The 14,494-nt window shown below is 44.8% G+C and overlaps 1 protein-coding gene across 1 annotated transcript in view; it reads left to right on the top strand.

Moving 5' to 3' along the window:
• LOC124787666 (beta-1,3-glucan-binding protein-like) overlaps window positions 1–14,494 on the top strand; it is a 112,779-nt gene that overhangs the window by 78,766 nt on the left and 19,519 nt on the right. The window lies entirely within an intron of this gene.

The following is a 14,494-nucleotide window of genomic DNA, read 5'->3' as shown; positions in this document are numbered from 1 at the left end:
GAATTTTTAGATTACCATTTTGTTAATTAGACGCATTGCTTTTCGATACTAACATCTCTGCAGTCCCTAATTATTTATTGCTAAGGACTTATTACTTCAATTTCTTGATTAGTTACTTAATTTAGTTGTATGTACATAATTTTATCAATGACAACAATCCACAAATAATTACAACGCATGTCCTTCCAGAGCATTCCACATGCCTTCGCAATGAATACCAAGTTTTTTATCAAATAATACAAAATGATACATATAAAGACACACATACAAGGCCTTAGGAAGCGCTGAATTGTGCGATAACTATCCGGATGCATATAAGAAAGATGGTATCAGACATTTCATATGAATTTTGGGGAAGGCTGTATAGATATAAGTTGACCATGCACTGGACAGATACATGCACAGAACAACAGCTGGTAATGGGAGGGAACCTCCATAGTATACAGTCACTGTTAAAAAGAAAAAACTTCTACAGAAACAAACGTGTTTGGCTGTCAAGAGAGCGATGTCCCCCCCAGGGGGTCCACAACTCCTTTTGTAGATACGTGCGTAGGTAGCATGGGACCCCGAGCTAGTGTGGCCCTCTTTCCTTTCCAGGCTGCATACCTCCCTTTTCCACATCCTTCCCCATCCACCATCTCACACCTCTCCCCCCCCCCCCCCCTCACCTCCACCTCCACCTCTTCCCTTCCCTTTCTCCACCTCTGGGAGTATGTTTTGTGCCTATGTCCGGTGACGGACGCTTGAAACTGTAAAACAGTCTTTCTTCTTCACTTTCTCTGCTGGTAAGTATCTGTCCTTCAATTTTCCTTACCTCTTCTCTTTACCCTCTTCTCCGCTGCGGCGTTTGGGACCCCTCTTCTTTCTTTCTTCCTTTCCTTTCCTTTCCTTTTTCCTTTCCTTTCCTTTCCTTTTTCCTTTCCTTTTTCCTTTCCTTTCCTTTTTCCTTTCCTTTCCTTTTTCCTTTCCTTTTTCCTTTCCTTTTTCCTTTCCTTTCCTTTCTCCTTTCCTTTCCTCCTTTCTCCTTTCCTTTCCTCCTTTCTCCTTTCCTTTCCTCCTTTCTCCTTTCCTTTCCTCCTTTCTCCTTTCCTTTCCTCCTTTCTCCTTTCCTTTCCTCCTTTCTTTTCCTCCTTTCTCCTTTCCTTTCCTCCTTTCTCCTTTCCTTTCCTCCTTTCTCCTTTCCTTTCCTCCTTTCTCCTTTCCTTTCCTCCTTTCTCCTTTCCTTTCCTCCTTTCTCCTTTCCTTTCTCCTTTCTCCTTTCCTTTCCTCCTTTCTCCTTTCCTTTCCTCCTTTCTCCTTTCCTTTCCTCCTTTCTCCTTTCCTTTCCTCCTTTCTCCTTTCCTTTCCTCCTTTCCTTTTTTCCTTTCCTCCTTTCCTTTTTTCCTTTCTCCTTTCCTTTTTTCCTTTCTCCTTTCCTTTTTTCCTTTCTCCTTTCCTTTTTTCCTTTCTCCTTTCCTTTTTTCCTTTCTCCTTTCCTTTCCTTTTTTCCTTTCTCCTTTCCTTTTTTCCTTTCTCCTTTCCCCTTCTCTTTCCTCTTTCCTCTTTCCTTTCCCCTTCTCTTTCCTCTTTCCTCTTTCCTTTCCCCTTCTCTTTCCTCTTTCCTCTTTCCTTTCCCCTTCTCTTTCCTCTTTCCTCTTTCCTTTCCCCTTCTCTTTCCTCTTTCCTTTCCCCTTCTCTTTCCTCTTTCCTTTCCCCTTCTCTTTCCTCTTTCCTTTCCCCTTCTCTTTCCTCTTTCCTTTCCCCTTCTCTTTCCTCTTTCCTTTCCCCTTCTCTTTCCTCTTTCCTTTCCCCTTCTCTTTCCTCTTTCCTCTTTCCTTTCCCCTTCTCTTTCCTCTTTCCTCTTTCCTTTCCCCTTCTCTTTCCTCTTTCCTCTTTCCTTTCCCCTTCTCTTTCCTCTTTCCTCTTTCCTTTCCCCTTCTCTTTCCTCTTTCCTCTTTCCTTTCCCCTTCTCTTTCCTCTTTCCTCTTTCCTTTCCCCTTCTCTTTCCTCTTTCCTCTTTCCTTTCCCCTTCTCTTTCCTCTTTCCTCTTTCCTTTCCCCTTCTCTTTCCTCTTTCCTCTTTCCTTTCCCCTTCTCTTTCCTCTTTCCTCTTTCCTTTCCCCTTCTCTTTCCTCTTTCCTTTCCCCTTCTCTTTCCTCTTTCCTTTCCCCTTCTCTTTCCTCTTTCCTCTTTCCTTTCCCCTTCTCTTTCCTCTTTCCTCTTTCCTTTCCCCTTCTCTTTCCTCTTTCCTCTTTCCTTTCCCCTTCTCTTTCCTCTTTCCTCTTTCCTTTCCCCTTCTCTTTCCTCTTTCCTCTTTCCTTTCCCCTTCTCTTTCCTCTTTCCTTTCTCTTTGTTCCTCCCTGTTTGTCTGAAGGCTGACCCATGCATTCCCACGCATAGCCGGTGATGGGGTAACGCATAATTCCCCGCCTCGGGTAGATAGGTAAGACATGTACGTACCCCCTGGTAATGGCCAGGCCCAGGGAGGGGTGATTACCCCCAGCTGGTACCTTCCGAAAGTGCCAATTGGTACCTCCGTCCGTTTCTTTGGAGGTGTGACCAATCACCTAAGGCAGGAGTGCCCTCAGAGAGGGCCACCACGAGGAAGGAGCGCGCCATCGGAGATGCCTGTAATCATGGGGGATACTTCAGCAATGGTTTCCTCAGCATCTACTATGTCTGCTCACAAGTGTAAGTTCAATGAGTCTCAGCCACGGACAATTCTTCCATCAGTGCCACAGTTCCTTGTTGTTTCTCAGTCTGACGAAGGTCAACCTTTTCATTATTCAGAAAGGTGTCGATGCAATTGCAGGTCCTGTAAAGTCTTGTTCCCAATTACAAAATGGCACCTTGTTGTTAGAAACAGTCAGTGCCCTCCAGGCATAAAAATTGCTGCGTACTTCACTGCTACACACCTTCCCTGTCCGGGTGGAAGCGTACTGCACTTTAAATTCATCACGTGGGATGGTTTATACATGCTCCCTCGACAGATTGTCTGAGGAAATTCAAAACTACCTGTCTGACCAGGGCGTAATGGCTGTTCATAGTCATGAAGGGGGTTGACAAGGACTTGGTTCCAACCCGTACTGCCTTGACAGAGTTCAACTTCCATCGAATATAAAAGTGGGCTATGAGATGTTTTCCATTCGCCCTTACATCCCAAACCCTACGCGTTGCTATCAGTGTCAGTGGTTCAATCATACCGGCCAGTCCTGTTCCAATCAGGCCAAATGCGTTACATGTGGCAAGGATGCCCATGAGGGTGCTTGTCCACCTCCATCCCCTTGTTGCATCTACTGTATGGGTGACCACGCTGCTTCCTCTAGAGATTGCCCCATTTTCTAAGATGAACAGCTCATTCAGGAAATCAGAGTAAAGGAAAAGGTGTCGACCTTTGCTACTCGAAAGTTATTTGCCAGTCGAAAGCCCACTGTGCCTCATTCAGGTAAATACAGCACTGTCCTTGCCTCTCCTCGGCCTCCAAAGGAGGCAGTCACGCAGCTTTGTGATCTCACCTTTAGTGCCACGGTCGTCAGATCGGCCAGTGCAAAGATTGCCTGCTCAACCTCCCCACTATCACCTGCTCACTCTATGGCTCACCCTTCATTGGGTTCTGCTAAATCACGAGCCCCAAAATCAGACACCCGGACTTCCAAAAAAGAGCCTACTCGTTGCGATGTTTTATGTGCCCCGACGTCACAACCATCGATTCCCCCCTCTTCTCAACGTCCTGTTTCCAAGAAGGCTAATAAGAAACCCTGTTCCTTTCTTTCTCCGCCACGGTGTGTCTCATTTACAGCACCACCTGGCGGTAACCGCCCTCAATCGTATTGTGTGTCGCTAAGGCGCACTGCTGGTGGCTGATCAACCGGCTGATCGCTGGTGGCAGGAGCTGCTCCCGAACAACCTATGGATCAGGATCTTCTTCCTTCAGCTGAATGCCGTTCCACGCTGTTGGCCACTGTCTCTGAGCAGTCATTAAGTTGAGGTCAACCTTGGTCACATTCTTCCCTTTCCTGTCCACGCTATGTCCATTATCCATTGGAATATCTACGGCATTCGAGCCAATCAGGATCAATTGTCAATCCTCTTACGATCCTACTCGCCAGTCATCTTCTGTCTTCAGGAAGCAAAGCTGCGTCCCCACGATCGCTTTGTTTTCCCTCATTTTCAGTCAGTCCGATTTGATCTCCACTGTTGATGGCACTCCAGCACATGGAGGACTTATGATTCTTCTCCATGATAATGGACAGTATCACCCAATTCCCTTAAACAGTTCCTTCCAAGCTGTTGCTGTCCGTCTTTCGCTTTCTGGATACACCTTCTCTCTTTGTATTGTATACATTCCATCGTCCACACCGATGGCAACAGCTGATCTCCTTCATCTTCTTGGTCAGCTTCCGCCCCCCCTATTTGCTGGTTGGGGACTTCAATGACCACCACCCACTTTGGGGATCTCCGCATCCTTGTCCGCACGGCTCACTATTGATAGACGTCTTCCACCAAGCGGATCTTGTTTGCCTGAACACTGGGCACCCTACATTATTGTCTGCCTCCATGGCAAATTTCTCTCATTTGGACCTTTGTCGGTACCGCTCCGCTAGCTTGGCGCTTTGAATGGTTCACTCTTGCTGATACACACTTGAGTGACTACTTTCCATGTGTCCTTAGATTGCAGCCACAACTGCCATATATGCACCCGAGACGCTGGAAGTTTACCCAAGCCGATTGGACACTTTTTTCATCTCTAGTGACAACTGCTACATTCTCTTTCCTTCCACTTTCCTAAGACCTTTCTTGACAACATGGGGTACAGCACTGCCTTGGCTCCGGCCCTGGACCTACCTGCTCTGTGACCTTTGTTAGTTTTCCAAGGATGGTACCCCTTCACTTGTTTATCGTTGGGCATTTGCTGCTCTATGTGCACAAATGAAGGATGTCACATTTATTTACACTGATAGCTCAAAAACATCATTTGGTGTTGGTAGTGCCTATATTGTTGGCAACATCCCTAATCGATTTCGGCTTCCTGACCAGTGTTTGGTTTTTACAGCGGAGCTTTACGCTGTTCTCCAGGCTGTCCAATACATCAATCGCCATCAGTGGATACAGTATATTGTATGCTCAGATTCGCTCAGCTCTCTCCTCCATCTCAAAGCTCTCTACCCTGTCCACCCTCTGGTCCACTGGATTCAGGACTGCCTCCACTTAGGGGCGTCTCTGGCATTCCTCTGGATCCCAGGACATGTTGGTATCTGTGGAAGCGAGGTGGCCAATATAGCAGCCAAGGCTGCAGTCTCTCTTCTTCAGCCTGCTGTTCACATAGTTCCCTTCACTGATCTACGGAGTGTTTTATGTCGTCATGTTGTTCTTTTATGGCACGCACATTGGTCGATATTCCCAATAATAAATTGTGGGAGGTGAAAGTTCTTCCCTGTGCTTGGACCTCTTCCACCCGAACTCGTCGTCGGGAGGAGGTAATTTTAACTACACTCCGGATAGGGTACTGTCTTTTTAGGCATCGATATCTTTTAAGTGGCGGTCCTCCACCATTCTGTCCCCACTGCTCTCAACTGTGGACAGTGAGACACCTTTTACTTGAGTGCCCCTATTTTACTCCGTTATGCGCCCGTCTACAGCTGTTGCCTGATATATCTTACATTTTAGCAGATGACACGCACTCAGCTGATCATGTTCTCGAGTTTATAAGTGTCAGTGAGATGATGTCAGTCATTTGAAGCTCTTTTTGAGGACAAACAACCCCCCTTCTATAGTGGATTTTTAAGCTTTCCTTCTGTTTTTAGTTTCCCCACTTTGAGTTTCGCTCCCATTCCTGCTGGTTTCTATTTTGGTTTTTTACCTTTTTTTAAGTCACAGACTGAGCACTAATGACCGTAGCAGTTTTGTGCCCTAAAACCATAACATAAAAGAGAGCAAGAAGTTTACAGTGACTACCCTAGCAGAGTAGTGTCAGATGATCTTCCACAAAACTCCGAAGAAATTCTGGTCATGTGTAAAGGCTGTTAATGGCACAATAGTTAGTGTGCAGACCCTAGCGAATGAGAAAGGAACTGAAATTGAAAGTAACAAAGCAAAATCTGAAATTCTTAATTGTTTTCAAATGTTGCTTTACAAAATAAAACCCAGAGAATTGCCACAATTTAATCCTCCTACCACTGAAAGGCTGAATGAAATAAGTGTTAGTGGTATTGAGAAGCAGCTGAACTAGTTAAAACTGAACAAAGCTTCAGGCTCTGATGGAAACACAGAAATTCTATACTGAATTTGCAGTTGTATAAGCACCTCTTCTAATTATAAGCTGTAGAAGGTCCCTCAAGCAAAAAACATGCCCAATTCTTGGAAAAAAGAACAGGTCACAGCCATCTACAAAGGAAAGTCAGGAAGTCGTAGCCCCTATTTTTTATTAGCCAGTGATGTACATACGGGAATTGACAGACACATCCTATTCTACATAGTATACACTACTTTTCCACATAGTTCCCCACATCGGTTCACACTTTTGTCTCATCACAGCACTAAATTTGAGATGCCCCAGCAGTAGAATTTTTTGGCTGACTATGGAATCACCATTGGATTGCTGTCTTGGTTTCATCATTACTTGTGAATCACAGCCCTCCAATGATATGCCAAGTTCCTGGGAAATGGCCATGGTGCGCACACACTGATCTTTCACATTGCATCCACATGGGAAATGTTATCAGTGAGTGACAAATGTGGCCTCCCCAATCGACCTGTCGTTCAAGACACCACCACCACCACCTCGTCGCCGCCCCCCGTCGGTGTTTTTGCCTTGCTCCATAGAAAATGAATCTGTCTGTTGCTCTAATGCTGTGGATGTGTGACACACAACTGCCACCTTTAACAACTGACAGCAGCATTATGTGGAGCTACTGGCAGATAAGGCTGGCACAAACCAAGAAAGGTCCAACAAGGGGGGGATTGGATATGTTGACTTAGCATTTACAGCTGTAATGTGGCTAAAAAAGCGGGCAAAGACTTTGATTTGCCTGTTTACAAGAAGGGTAGAAGTAGTGATCCACAAATCTACCATCCAATATCCTTGACATAGATTTATTGCAAAATCGTGGAACATATTCTGAGCTCAAACATGAAGTATCTTGAACAGAATGACCACCTCAGTGCCTCATCATGAATTCCGAAAACATTGACCTTGTGAAACCCAGTTTGCACTTTTCTCACATGACATACCGATAGCTTTGGATCAAGGCAGTTAGGTAGATGCAGTATTTCTTAATTTCTGAAAACCATTTAACTTAGTACACGACCTATGATTATGGTCAAGAGTTCAATCATAAGGGGCATCAAGTGAAATTTGTTACAGGACTGAGGACTTTTCATTAGGGAGAACACAGCATGTTATCTTGGATGGAGATGTATTGTCAGATGTAGAAGTAACTTGGTGTGCCCTAGGGAAATGTGCCGGGACCTTTGCTGTTCATATTGTATATTTATGATCTCGCAGATAATATTAATAGTAACATCAAACTACTTGCAGATGATGCAGTTATACATAATAAGTACTATCTGAGAGAATCTGCGTAAATATTCAGTCAGATCTTGATAAGATTTCAACATGGTGGAGAGATTGGCAACTTGGTCTAAACATTCAGAAATGACACCCTTTGAGATATACAGGGAAAGGCAACCCACATAAGGGGAAAACTGTCTCATCTTGAGAACTTTCAGCTGGTTTACAATGACAGAATCAATGCATACATCCTGCAATCTTTCTAAAAAAAAATTCATTTTTGCTTTACACGTGGCTTTATACAGGGCTATTACAAATGATTGAAGTGATTTCATAAATTCACTGTAGCTCCATTCATTGACATATAGTCACGACACACTACAGATACGTAGAAAAACTCAGTTTTGTTCGGCTGAAGCCGCACTTCAGGTTTCTGCCGCCAGAGTGCTCGAGAGCGCAGTGAGACAAAATGGCGACAGGAGCCGAGAAAGCGTATGCCGTGCTTGAAATGCACTCACATCAGTCAGTCATAACAGTGCAATGACACTTCAGGACGAAGTTCAACAAAGATCCACCAACTGCTAACTCCATTCAGTGATGGTATGCACAGTTTAAAGCTTCTGGATGCCTCTGTAAGGGGAAATCAACAGGTCGGCCTGCAGTGAGCGAAGAAACGGTTGAATGCGTGCGGGCAAGTTTCACGGGTAGCCCGCGGAAGTCGACGCATAAAGCAAGCAGGGAGCTAAACGTACCACAGCCGACGGTTTGGAAAATCTTATGGAAAAGGCTAAAGCAGAAGCCTTACCGTTTACAATTGCTACAAGCCCTGACACCCGATGACAAAGTCAAACGCTTTGAATTTTCAGCGCAGTTGCAACAGCTCATGGAAGAGGATGCGTTCAGTGCGAAATTTGTTTTCAGTGATGAAGCAACATTTTTTCTTAATGGTGAAGTGAACAGACACAGTGTGCGAATCTGGGCGGTAGAGAATCCTCACGCATTCGTGCAGCAAATTCGCAATTCACCAAAAGTTAATGTGTTTTGTGCAATCTCACGGTTTAAAGTTTACGGCCCCTTTTTCTTCTGCGAAAAAGAGTTACAGGACACGTGTATCTGGACATGCTGGAAAATTGGCTCATGCCACAACTGGAGACCAACAGCGCCGACTTCATCTTTCAACAGGATGGAGCTCCACCGCACTTCCATCATGATGTTCGGCATTTCTTAAACAGGAGATTGGAAAACTGATGGATCAGTCGTGGTGGAGATCATGATCAGCAATTCATGTCATGGCCTCCACACTCTCCCGACTTAACCCCATGCGATTTCTTTCTGTGGGGTTATGTGAAAGATTCAGTGTTTAAACCTCCTCTACCAAGAAACGTGCCAGAACTGCGAGCTTGCATCAACGATGCTTTCGAACTCATTGATGGGGACATGCTGTGCCGAGTGTGGGAGGAACTTGATTATCAGCTTGATGTCTGCCGAATCACTAAAGGGGCACATATCGAACATTTGTGAATGCCTAAAAAAACTTTTTGAGTTTTTGTATGTGTGTGCAAAGCATTGTGAAAATATCTCAAACAATAAAGTTATTGTAGAGCTGTGAAATCGCTTCAATCATTTGTAATAACCCTGTATATTGGGTTCATTATGCCATGCCCATATTTTGTTAATGGTCAGTTACTGTGATATTTACATGGAAGTAAGACATTATGCAATGAAAAATTGCAGTTGCTTGATTTTGCTTTCGGTGCGTATTACATAAGTTGTAGTGTATGAAATTTATCTAAAATACTGAATTTTTCTTTAGACTTGGATGGAGGCCCTTATCACCAATCTTGAGAAAACTGATCTGACATACTGCCCTCATTTGCAACTTCAGTGTGCCAGTTATAAAACCATAGTGAAATACCAACAACATTCCTCATATTTCATAAACAGTTTGAGATATTGAAATGACATTTTGGCAAATAATAGCACACAAATGGGAGGGTATTCTGCTGTATGGTTATTATGCAAAACTTCATTATCTACTGTGTTACTCCACTAACTATAGACTTTTATGAAGAAAGAGTGTAATTTTTAAGGTCTATCAATAGCTGGTCAAACAAGAAATGCTATGGGTTTTGGAACAATGTAAGTAATTACACATTAGTTTCATACTGAGGATGTGCTTTTTCATTAGATGCTGACATTATTTTTCTCAGTTCCTCACTTAATAAACCACTGTTTCAGAATTCACTTGCAGTTGCATCTGCACAACATGCTGGGGAGCTGATACTGTGTAACCTCTGCTGGGTTTTGGGAAAAGAAGCAAATTTTAACATGGCAACAAGACAAAGGTATAGGTTTTATTCAAAATTCCCCACACTTCTCTGAAAGTTAAAAGTGGTTAACAAACCAGAGAAAAATAAATCGCTGCATTTTTCTCAAGGAAGAGGTGACAGATCATTCTGAATGGTGACCAAGCAAGTGTGGATGTGGTGGGGGGACACTTAACATTTACAAAAAATTAGTGTAGGCTTCAGTTTAGAATGACACTTCCCCTCCATTGCTCAACATTTCCCCTACAGTGACTGCCTGCAGCCCCACCATTACATCTACATCTACATTTATACTCCACAAGCCACCCAACGGTGTGTGGCGGAGGGCACTTTACGTGCCACTGTCATTACCTCCCTTTCCTGTTCCAGTCGCGTATGGTTTGCGGGAAGAACGACTGTCTGAAAGCCTCCGTGCGCGCTCTAATCTCTCTAATTTTACATTCGTGATCTCCTCTCCAGAAACGCACCCTCTCGAAATCTGGCGAGCAAGCTACACTGCGATGCAGAGCGCCTCTCTTGCAGAGTCTGCCACTTGAGTTTATTAAACATCTCCGTAACGCTATCACGGTTACCAAATAACCCTGTGACGAAACGCGCCGCTCTTCTTTGGATCTTCTCTATCTCCTCCGTCAGACCGATCTGGTACGGATCCCACACTGATGAGCAACGAGTGTTTTGTAAGCCACCTCCTTTGTTGGTGGACTACATTTTCTAAGCACTCTCCCAATGAATCTCAACCTGGTACCCACCTTACCAACAATTAATTTTATATGATCATTCCACTTCAAATCGTTCCGCACGCATACTCCCAGATATTTTACAGAAGTAACTGCTGCCAGTGTTTGTTCCGCTATCATATAATCATACAATAAAGGATCCTTCTTTTTATGTATTCGCAATACATTACATTTGTCTATGTTAAGGGTCAGTTTCCACTCCCTGCACCAAGTGCCTATCCACTGCAGATCTTCCTGCATTTCGCTACAATTTTCTAATGCTGAAACTTCTCTGTATACTACAGCATCCACCGCGAAAAGCCGCATGGAACTTCCGACACTATCTACTAGGTCATTTATATATATTGTGAAAAGCAATGGTCCCATAGCACTCCCCTGTGGCACGCCAGAGGTTACTTTAATGTCTGTAGACGTCTCTCCATTGATAACAACATGCTGTGTTCTGTTTGCTAAAAACTCTTCAATCCAGCCACACAGCTTGTCTGATATTCTGTAGGCTCTTACTTTGTTTATCAGGCGACAGTGCGGAACTGTATCGAACACCTTCCGGAAGTCAAGAAAAATAGCATCTACCTGGGAGCCTGTATCTAATATTTTCTGGGTCTCATGAACAAATAAAGCGAGTTGGATCTCACACGATCGCTGTTTCCGGAATCCATGTTGATTCCTACATAGTAGATTCTGGGTTTCCAAAAACGACATGATACTCAAGCAAAAAACATGTTCTAAAATTCTACAACAGATCGACGTCAGAGATATAGACCTATAGTTTTGCGCATCTGCTCGACGACCCTTCTTGAAGACTGGGACTATCTGTGCTCTTTTCCAATCATTTGGAACCCTCCGTTCCTCTAGAGACTTGCGGTACACGGCTGTTAGAAGGGGGCAAGTTCTTTCGCATACTCTGTGTAGAATCGAATTGGTATCCCGTCAGGTCCAGTGGACTTTCCTCTATTGAGTGATTCCAGTTGCGTTTCTATTCCATGGACACTTATTTCGATGTCAGCCATTTTTTCGTTTGTGCGAGGATTTAGAGAAGGAACTGCAGTGCGGTCTTCCTCTGTGAAACAGCTTTGGAAAAAGGTGTTTAGTATTTCAGCTTTACACGTGTCATCCTCTGTTTCAATGCCATCATCATCCCGTAGTGTCTGGATATGCTGTTTCGAGCCACTTACTGATTTAACGTAAGACCAGAACTTCCTAGGATTTTCTGTCAAGTCGGTACATAGAATTTTACTTTCGAATTCACTGAACGCTTCACGCATAGCCCTCCTTACGCTAACTTTGACATCGTTTAGCTTCTGTTTGTCTGAAAGGTTTTGGCTGCGTTTAAACTTGAAGTGGAGCTCTCTTTGCTTTCGCAGTAGTTTCCTAACTTTGTTGTTGTACCACGGTGGGCTTTCCCTGTCCCTCACAGTTTTACTTGGCACGTACTTGTCTAAAACGCATTTTATGATTGCCTTTAACTTTTTCCATAAACACTCAACATTGTCAGTGTCGGAACAGAAATTTTCGTTTTGATCTGTTAGGTAGTCTGAAATCTGCCTTCTATTACTCTTGCTAAACAGATAAACCTTCCTCCCTTTTTTATATTCCTATTAACTTCCATATTCAGGGATGTTGCAATGGCCTTATGATCACTGATTCCCTGTTCTGCGCTTACAGAGTCGAAAAGTTCGGGTCTGTTTGTTATCAGTAGGTCCAAGATGTTATCTCCACGAGTCGGTTCTCTGTTTAATTGCTCGAGGTAATTTTCGGATAGTGCACTCAGTATAATGTCACTCGATGCTCTGTCCCTACCACCCAACATCTGAGTGTCCCAGTCTATATCTGGTAAATTGAAATCTCCACCTAAGACTATAACATGCTGAGAAAATTTATGTGAAATGTATTCCAAATTTTCTCTCAGTTGTTCTGCCACTAATGCTGCTGAGTCGGGAGGTCGGTAAAAGGAGCCAATTATTAACCTAGTTCGGTTGTTGAGTGTAACCTCCACCCATAATAATTCACAGGAACTATCCACTTCTACTTCACTACAGGATAAACTACTACTAACAGCAACGAACACTCCACCACCGGTTGCATGCAATCTATCCTTTCTAAACACCGTCTGTACCTTTGTAAAAATTTCGGCAGAATTTATCTCTGGCTTAAGCCAGCTTTCTGTACCTATAACGATTTCAGCTTCGGTGCTTTCTATCAGCGCTTGAAGTTCTGGTACTTTACCAACGCAGCTTCGACAGTTGACAATTACAATACCGATTGCTGCTTGGTCCCCGCATGTCCTGACTTTGCCCCACGCCCGTTGAGACTGTTGCCCTTTCTGTACTTGCCCAAGGCCATCTAACCTAAAAAACCGCCCAGCCCATGCCACACAACCCCTGCTACTTGTGTAGCCGCTTGTTGCGTGTAGTGGACTCCTGACCTATCCAGCGGAACCCGAAACCGCACCACCCTATGGCGCAAGTCGAGGAATCTGCAGCCCACACGGTCGCAGAACCGTCTCAGCCTCTGATTCAGACCCTCCACTCGGCTCTGTACCAGAGGTCCGCAGTCAGTCCTGTCGATGATGCTGCAGATGGTGAGCTCTGATTTCATCCCGCTAGCGAGACTGGCAGTCTTCACCAAATCAGATAGCCGCCGGAAGCCAGAGAGGATTTCCTCCGATCCATAGCGACACACATCATTGGTGCCGACATGAGCGACCACCTGCAGATGGGTGCACCCTGTACCTTTCATGGCATCCGGAAGGACCCTTTCCACATCTGGAATGACTCCCCTCGGTATGCACACGGAGTGCATATTGGTTTTCTTCCCCTCTCTTGCTGCCATTTCCCTAAGGGGCCCCATTACGCGCCTGACGTTGGAGCTCCCAACTACCAGTAAGCCCACCCTCTGTGACTGCCCGGATCTTGCAGACTGAGGGGCAACCTCTGGAACAGGACAAGCAGCCATGTCAGGCCGAAGATCAGTATCAGCCTGAGACAGAGCCTGAAACCGGTTCGTCAGACAAACTGGAGAGGCTTTCCGTTCAGCCCTCCGGAATGTCTTTCGCCCCCTGCCACACCTTGAGACGACCTCCCACTCTACCACAGGTGAGGGATCAGCCTCAATGCGGGCAGTATCCCGGGCAACCACAGTCGTAGTCCGATCAGGGGATGCGTGGGACGAGCTGGCCGTCCCCGACAAACCCCCATCCGGCCCCCCACAGTGATGCCCATTGGCAACAGCCTCAAGCTGTGTGACCGAAGCCAACACTGCCTGAAGCTGGGAGCGAAGGGATGCCAACTCAGCCTGCATCCGAACACAGCAGTTGCAGTCCCTATCCATGCTAAAAACTGTTTTGCAAAGAACGTCTGAACTAATCTACAGAGCGCAAACAAATCAACAAAATTTAAACTGTTATTAAATTACAAGATTGCCTAGTAAATGCAGTAATGCTGCTACTTGCGCACTGCTGACACTGCTCGGCGGCGGAAGGAGACTACGTGAATTTACACTATTCAGGTACTAAAACGCGATGCTACAACTCTCAAATACTATAATACGCCTGAAATTTATGAATTAAACAATGCAAGTACCAAAAACACGCAAAGAAATTAGGAATTAAACAATGTAACAAATGAGTGAGCTAGGAGTATACGACTTGCTGCTCAGCTGCTTATCCAACGGTGGCAGGGAGCTCTCCCAGTGCGTTCCCTGCGACCTGCGCATCTGCCGGCCACAGTATTCTGTGTGCAGTATACCTGAATCATTCTGAACAAATCATTGTTATTCCTAATGGCCATCCCATGGTCCTGCTGTACTACTCTTTATGGACTCGCCACCAGAAATTTTGTTTCTCAAACTTTGTTTCAATTTAGTGTGGTGCTCATCCTCTTCTGGAGGTGCTCCGTGCATTCCAGTTTTGTGATAACCTTATCACCATAAGGTTGAACTGCT

This window comes from Schistocerca piceifrons, chromosome 3, assembly GCF_021461385.2.
Source record: "Schistocerca piceifrons isolate TAMUIC-IGC-003096 chromosome 3, iqSchPice1.1, whole genome shotgun sequence".
Taxonomy (NCBI): Eukaryota; Metazoa; Arthropoda; class Insecta; order Orthoptera; family Acrididae; genus Schistocerca; species Schistocerca piceifrons.
Note: the sequence above shows the minus strand (reverse complement) of the source record. Positions and strands in the feature narration are given on the sequence as shown.